The following is an 8,559-nucleotide window of genomic DNA, read 5'->3' on the forward strand; positions in this document are numbered from 1 at the left end:
CAGAAGACTTCGTAGCTCTGAGAATATCTAGTGAATGTACAGTGGACGTTTGTGCAGACATAAATGCTGCAGCTCCTCCAGACCAACGGAGGTTTCCTGTGTCTTGTGAAGTGACGGGGCTCCGCAGAGAGAAACATTATCGTCTCTGACCGGGTGCCGGTGTCTTCCCTGTTCCCTCCGACCGCGGTCGGGAGGCTGAAGCAGGAAAAGCCAACACTAGGATCAGCAGTGAGTCATGGAGAGACCTCCGTCTGGTCAGCTAATATTACTGCCAAGCAGGTGAAATATAGAGTGATATTGTGGTTTTAGCTGACGTGTGTCGCCTCACTGTTTTGAGCGATGCTCGTTCATGTCTATTTAGAGCGAGCAAGCGCGAGCCCGACGCTGACTTTCGTTGATTTAACGGCCACAGGTGTCGCTGTTAACAAGCATTTCTGATTCTTACAAACAGTCCCTTTAATATATTGCAGCTGCCCTGACAAAGTACGTACTGTTGCATGCAGTATGCATTCAATGGGACGTACTACTTCATCATAACGTTGTGCCTTGATCTTTGACCCTCATGATCATATATTCACTGCGCAGAGGATTGTGGGTCAGAATAGCCAGAAAAACATGCTGGCAAAATGCGACCAGATGCAGTAGAACATCCTGGTATTTTTGGCATACTACATTTAACATGCTATTGGACATACTAAATCTTTTTCTGGCATACTAAATAGTATGGTAGTATTGGTATTGGAATGCACAGTATACTGTATGTGCACTGAAGGCTTCAAGTTTCCACACCGGACTTGTGGGAGTTGCATACTGAACCGTGAATGGCTCCAAACTAGTTGTGATGTCACAAAATCCTGCTCTCAGGTACACAACTGAGCTTTAAGGTGAGCTCAGGCAAGTTCAGTTTCATTTTCACTTTACAAATATAGTAGTTTTAAGCCCAACTATGTAGTTATTTCCTAAACATAGTGATTTTGTTGCGACACCAAGGGGCAGTATGTGATGAGTTGAGATGCGGAAGATCGCCGGAAGATCTAGGTACTTTTATACTCGGAAGTCGAGCTTTTTTTTACTTCATTCGCACACAATAGTTGCTGCATCTCGTATTTAATCTCTTCTTCGACGCTCAATTAAGCCGTCTCTCGCGAACCCATTTTGTCGGCAAATGTCCTTACATGAGTCATAAATTTGATAAAACCCACAATATGGTTCTGCTTCGAGCCAGCTTTAATTTTAATGGCGCTCATTTCGCTCCGGTGTTGTCGGTCTATATATCAGTTTAGAACTAAACTCTGCAATTAAAGCCTCAACATATGGTTCAGCTGTTATGACAATCAGGCCATACGTGATGGATGTTTTCTTGCAGGCATGTGGTGACAACGTTTGACAGATGCTTTCAAGATTTAAAGCCCCATCTTCAGATTTAATGCGCGCTATAGTCAGGCCTCTGCTTATATACAGCGTCACATAGAAAGTTAAAGCGTGGGGATTTGTACTTTTCTTATCTAGATGCATTAGAGTTGGGAATTTGGCTAAACAGGTTCAATCCAAAAACACCATATTTCAGTCTGAAAGAAATCAAATTCATCCCGGTCCCTGCAGGTTTTGTCACTTTGCCTCATTAGTCCCTCCTAAGACTCCACCAAGCATGAAGCTGAGCTGATCTCTAATCAGCCAGGAGAAGTGGAGACACCTGTGTGGGTGTGCAGCTGCACCGGCTCCTCCTAGTTCAAACTTAGCATAGTTATAAGTGCTTAAAGTGGAGATTTATGCGTTGCTGAATTAAAACTGGTCGCACCACAACATAAAGATTTGGTTTTATTACACCCAGTAGCTGCCAGGTGTTGCATCGCTAACTTAATTAACAGACAAAATTAACTTTAGCTTGTTAGTACCTGAAGCATTTTAGAATGAAGATTAAAAGACGTAAGCTTTAGAAGTAGCACTTCTGACCGAACACTTTTTTAATGATCCAGATTTGGAAGATTTTAAACTACATGTCACAAAAATAACCTCAAAATAAAGCAATGCAATGGAGGGGTGCAGAGATGACGTATTTTTGTAGGCCAACCCGGAAGTTCAAATCACCCTGGGTTCCCTCAACAAAAACCCAACAGGGTTGTTCAATTGGGTTTTGGATTATTGCATTCCTGTTTATGTAGTTGATTGCTTTTGTTACAGATGTTCCCGAAGAACCGATTTAAGTCTGATAGCTGAAGACATTTCTTGTTTTAATGGTGCAAAAAGATTTTGTAAAACACTAGCTATATTTCTTTACACACAAACTTAAAGTTATTTAGGAATAGCTGTTGCCACCCAATCCTGGACCTTCATGAATATGAGGGTACAGTCAAAAAAATGGATCATATCATCAAGTTAAAAGAGGGGCTAAGAGGCATGACGAGTTGGGATGAGAACGTGTTGTGACGTATGTTTTAGTGACATTTGTGAAGTATTTTCCGTACTCCTTTTACATTGTTTCTATATGTATCTTACGTACTTATTTTAAGCCCAACCATCCTAAACCTAAATGGTTTTGTTGCCTAAACCCAACTGCGGCTGTTACGGTAGTTTTTTTGTGTGACGTAAAAATGATGCGAAAAGAGACGTACAAAATGCGTTCTCATGACACGCGGTATGTCGTCGTAACGTCATGCTATTTATACGCCTTCCCATGAGATCAGGTTGGACAGCCACTGTCCCTCTATCAGATCACTGTCATTGACCTTCTGACTTTTTTTAAGTCCATGTTGCTGTGTGCTGATTGCCATCAAGTCAAAAAAACCTGCTCTTGACCCGTCTTGTTGTCAGGACCTTCAGCGTAGAATCCCTCTTTTGTTCCTTTTCCTTCTCAGCACCCGTCACAACACAACCTCCTTGACCCCAATCAGTCACGAGTCAAGCCAGCAAGCACTCTTACTCTCTGAATTTCTAAAAGAACTCCACACACACACACATGCTGCCTACCTTTTCACGGCCCTCATCCTCCTTGACCCGTCTGCTGTGTTTGGCACCACGGCGGCCCATGAGATCAGCTGCATATGGTGTCTTTCTACCTGGCTGACTGCGTCTATCAGGTTTCATTGCTGGAATCCCTCTCAAGTACGTGCAGTCCTTGGCTGCCTCCAAAACATACTTTCCAAGTAGTGAAGTGATGTTGTCTCCTCTATTTTATGTCTCAGGCTGACAGATTTTTACTTGTAGAGTACTTGACATTTGCTTCACCCTGAAGACACATGGGACATCTGAAACTACGTGTAAGGGGGGAGAGGAACCAGGTACATCAAATTAAACTGAGGTCTACGCAAAGACTCAAAGACTACTGAAAGTTGTTTTCCCTATAACAAGGAAACACTTGTGTCTCCTTAAACACCAGTAATGCCACTATTTGGTCCTCATTTTTTGTCTTTGCAGTAGATGAGGACTTTCAAAACTGGTTGAAGTACCAGGATTTAATGGTTACAGACCTTGTTGTAAAGCAAAATCAGATTTATCTGGAAGGACTTCAACTTTGTGCTCATGACACAAATGTCGCTCATGAAACAAATGTCCGTTATCTGGTGAACACAACATGAACTTGTCAGATAAACGTCAGGATTTCTGTCGCCATATCTGTGTAAAAATTACTATTCAAAGGGACAACATGTAGTATTTTATGGGTCTTTTTACTTCAGAGCTGTAAGGAAACATCCCGTTCATTTTTGTGAGTCTTTTTAAGAGTTGATCTTTACTTTACGAGTGGATACATGTGCTAATCTTGTGGTTCCCGGCCTTTTTGGCTCATGATCCCCAAGTGATTTTCTCTGAAGAAGTAAAAAGATGTAGTGATTCAAAAGAAAAAATAAATAAAGATCAGAAGAAAGCCGGAAAAAGTAAGCATAACTTTGAACAAATGGTTTTCAGCTTTGCTTTTTTTTGCTTATGATCTTGCAACCCCTCAGATTTGTTTCGCAACCCCATGTGGTGGTCCTGACCTCAACGGTTGGGAATTCCTGTTCTACATTGATTACATTTATTTTGTCCACCCTTTCAGAGTAAAATACATTTTTTTAAAGGCTGAACAGTTTGTCACAACCCAAAATGAACCTCTTGGCCACAAATCCCAGCTCTTTCATTTACTTGAATTGATTGTTTTCATTCTGCTCTCATACGACTTATTTTTTGAATGTCGAGCTTCAGTTCAGGCATTTTGCAAACTTGTGTCTGCTTTGTCGAGGGAGGGTCTCACTAACTGGTAAAACCTTTGTCCCACTTTCATAAAATCTCACTGCTCTGCCTCCTCTAGGACTCAATGATTGCTTTGTTTCTGCCAGCTGATGACTGAATATCAAGACGCCTGTTATCTGGCAAACTTGGGTGTTTTTAATTAGCTGTGCTTTGACCAAGTCCTCCGCTGCTCCCCGAGACAGGGAATAACTCCAAAACACTGACAAAAGGCGAGAAATTAACAGGGCTTTAGGGAGGACATGGGTTCTCTAAAAAGGAGGTGTTGAGCCAAAAAAGAAAGAGGCGCTTGATTTTAGGGCCAGAAATCAAAAAAGGGGGGAAACAAAAACACACAACACACAACACACCCTCTCAGCCACAGTACTAGTGACCGTGTGCTCCAGCAGACTGAGGCCTTTTAAAAACTACACTCAGCTGAAGGCAATGTTTGGTTTCCATCACTAACGGGCAGCCAGCTGAGCCCGTTAGTGATGGAAAAACTGAAGGTTTTAATCCTCTAAAAGTCTCCTTTTAAACTAGTATGATCGCTGGAACAGGAGGCTTTGTCATTTTGATTATTGCTTTATATATTGCAGACAGGAATCAATAAATAAAGTGATGCTTATTCATATTATTCAGCCACAGGGATGGAAAATGTGCAGCACACAGTAAAAAAAAAAAGAGGAATAAATAATTAAAAATATGTATAAAATATATTAAAAATAATTCATATATTTATACATATTTTATTGTTTCTACTGAATTTTTTTTGAGTATATTTCTGTTTATTTTCCAATTTTTGTTATTTATTTTTGTTTGTTTTAACCCAAATAACATAAATAAAAAACAAAATAAATTTCAATATTTTTTTTAATTCACTACTCAATTAACTCCAGTTTCATTCTCTTTTCCGAACAGTTCATTGCACAGCTGTGTCTGCGTCTACTTCTGAAGCTCTACTGAGCTCTTTACTTAAAACCGTCTGGTCCTGACTTACAACACGTACTGCGTCTGACTCTGTGACATTACAGGGTGGTACGTCTTCATTCCAGACATTCTCAAAAAGATCAGAGAGGATAAAAGCACACGTAGTCTCAGGAAACCATGAAAATGCTGCAGAGTACTGCAAAAAAAAAAATCATTTTGGATCCCAAATGTTCTTGACTGATTATGTCAGTGGAAAGCAATTTGAGCGCTGACACCCCTGACAATGGCGTCAGTGTACAGAAAAAAAGTTCCCTCTTAGCCTGTTTTCCACTGCTGCTGGTCCTCAAAGAATCCTTTCTTTCTCTCTGTGAACTACTAAACATGTTCAGTCATTATTTGACAGCAGTCTACTTCACTCCACTCAACTCTAGTAGCAAACAAAACCATTCGCATGTGTCTTCACACCTGTTATTGACATATAATATGTCTATTTATCTATTTTTTAACCCAGAATCCCCATTAGTTACTACCAGGGTAGAAACTACTCTTCCTGGGGTCTGTACAAAAACACTACATCACACAAATGTGTAATTAAAATCCAAATTAAAAGGGAAAAAGGGAACAAAAGAAAAATAAAACAATAAATCAACAACAAATAAAACTACTAATGACAATGGGGCTGGTGTTCTATGCAATAAGGTATTTCTTTAAACTCTTTATAAAACAGTTTTACTTGTTAAATGTGTGATGGCAAACCCTTCCATACATTCATTCCTCTGAGGGTAGTTAATCCCTAACAAACTGACAAGGAAAGGAATTTATCTTTGGCACTTTTGAGGGATTATATATTATATATATCATGTATGTGTAGATTTGAATTGATTAATCCCATGATGCTTTTGTCTTTAAATCTGGTCACCTAATTAATTCCATTACAAGAGAGCGAGGCTCTCCTCGTCAAGTAAGAAACCTGACCAACTCTCAGAGCAACATAAGCTGTGCAGAGTACAAGTAGGCTATTGTTAAAAAAGGATTTGGCTTCTTCAGAGCTTTTTTCCCCTCAAAAATCGAGGACTTTGTCACCAAAATAGTTCACAAAGTGGGTCAATTAGAGATTATGAGCCGAAAAAAAGAGGAAAGAGCAGAGTTTAGTTCCTCAAATAGAAAGGCTTAGGGGTTTTAATCTGAGGGCTAAACCACTTTGAAAGATGTGGAGTTTATGAATATGAAAAATAAATGTTATGTTGGGAACAAAGTGGCACAATTTTCACAGATCAGAACTGAGTCTTTTCTGGGCTCCTCATTGGGGTGACTGAGGATCAGTTGTGTTAATGCTACACCACTGCCATCTGCAGGATATATACGCAGCAAACCTCTGTTTTCCTTATTTTACTGACCTGAAAAACATCTTTAAAGGAAACATAATCACATCTGAAAAGTGAATTACTTAGTATTTTCTGTCTTAGCCTTGAATTATATGAAATACACTTCTAGATATATAAAAAGGCCAGAAAACAGGAGAGAGAAAATCATACGAGTTGCTCAAAAGCAATTTCCTGTCACGTCATGCTACATTATGTAGTTGCAGACGCAGGCTGGAGAGCACAGGGAGACACGGGGAGAATCACTGACACAAAGCTGTAATTGCTCGCTTCATTAATTTGATTTAGAAAAATTCAACCACCGCCTGAAATCAAGTGAGGCCTTTGTAGATTTCCCAGTTGGGATTGGCTTCATTAGACAAAGTGGATCTCTGGGGGAATTTGCCTTTTTTAAATAAAAAAGTGTTTGAGCAAAGACCACCGAGGCTCTGAGGATGAGATTCCTGTTAGTTCCCCGCTGGTGAAATGTAATAAGTTCATTCACTCAAGTACAATTTTGACATACTTGTTTTACTTTACTTGTGCATTTCCATTTTATGCTACTTTATACTTCTACTTCACTACAATTCAGAGGAATTTACTGTACATTTTACTCCACAACTTTTATTTGACACATATAGTTTTACATTAAAAAAAACACAAGATATGATGCAGTACTATACTACTAATCTACACAGTAGTGTGCAAAGTATTTAAAATTGGCTCCACATTGACGAACTACAACATTAAAATGCTCTTACACTTATTTGTTAGTGATGAAAACAGAATAATATTCTATAACACTGTGAAAGGAGCCATTCTGTATAATGCGTGTGTTTACTTTTTGATATTTTAAGTACAATTGCTGATAATACTTCTGTGCTTTTACCTAAGTATAATTTTGAATACAGGACTTTTTAGTATTTTTAGGCCATGGTATTTCTACTTTTACCTAAATAAAGGATCTATGTACTTCTTCCACCATTATTAGTTCCTATAGGAGCTATGACTTCACCTGTTTTTCATGTCATATATCTGACACACACACACTGTATCGTTGTGTGTCCCCTCTGCCCTGGCCTTTAAAGCCGTGTCTGGGAGGAGTGATTCTGATTGGCAGCCAGCCTCCCCTCTCCTCCCCCCCTTCAGCTGTACCGCAGTGCAGCTCGTCCTGCCAGGTCCCCGCAAGGTTAACGCCACTCAAGGGCCTCAACGTCACGGAGAGGCCAGCTGACGGGTGAATGTACAAACCAAACATCCACCGGAACAGACCTCATCTCCCACACTTGATTGTTTAATTTGGTTTTAAAGAGGATCTATTATGCTTTTGTGCTTTTCCCCTTTCCTTTAGTGTGTTATATCGTTTTTTGTGCATGAAAAAGGTCTGCAAAGTTACAAAGCCTAAAGTCCACGGCAAAGGGAGTAACTCTCCCCCACAGAAACACTGCTCCTGAACTGCCTGAAACGCCTCACTTGAAGTCCCGCCTTTTCTTCCGTGGTGATGTCACCAGGTAACACTTTTGCATAATACCTGCCTAGTGGCTAGTTTGACAGGCCCTCAAACAAAGCTAGTTAGAGCGGAGCTGGAGCAGAGTCTGAAGAGTTTATTTCGGTTAACCAATCACAACAGAGTGAAACAGCTGACCGATCAGAGCAGACTGGGCTTTTCAGGAGGGGGGTAATGGGAAAAGAGGTGCTGCAGCACAAAGTAAAGCATGTTTTGAACATTAAAGCATGTAAACATGTTCTAATAGAAACCCCAAATACAAGTATGCACCTAAAAAATAAGCGACATAGGTCCTCTTTAATATTGCACTCACGCACTGTAAGTTGGGCTTTTCAAAGTAAAAGCTCCAAAATGATCTTTAAACTTATACATATTGATCTTTGGCAGTTGCGCTAGTTTTTGATGAATGAGTCAACCTTTTCTCACACAGAAATCTCATCCACTGCACCTGTAGCACATAGGGATATTTAAAGTATATTATTAGATTTTGCAAAACAGCAATTTGTCATCATATAACGCCTGACCTTTTTTGTACTCATTTTAAAAAGGTAATAGTGA

This window comes from Sebastes umbrosus, chromosome 23 (assembly GCF_015220745.1).
Source record: "Sebastes umbrosus isolate fSebUmb1 chromosome 23, fSebUmb1.pri, whole genome shotgun sequence".
In the NCBI taxonomy this organism is placed as follows: domain Eukaryota; kingdom Metazoa; phylum Chordata; class Actinopteri; order Perciformes; family Sebastidae; genus Sebastes; species Sebastes umbrosus.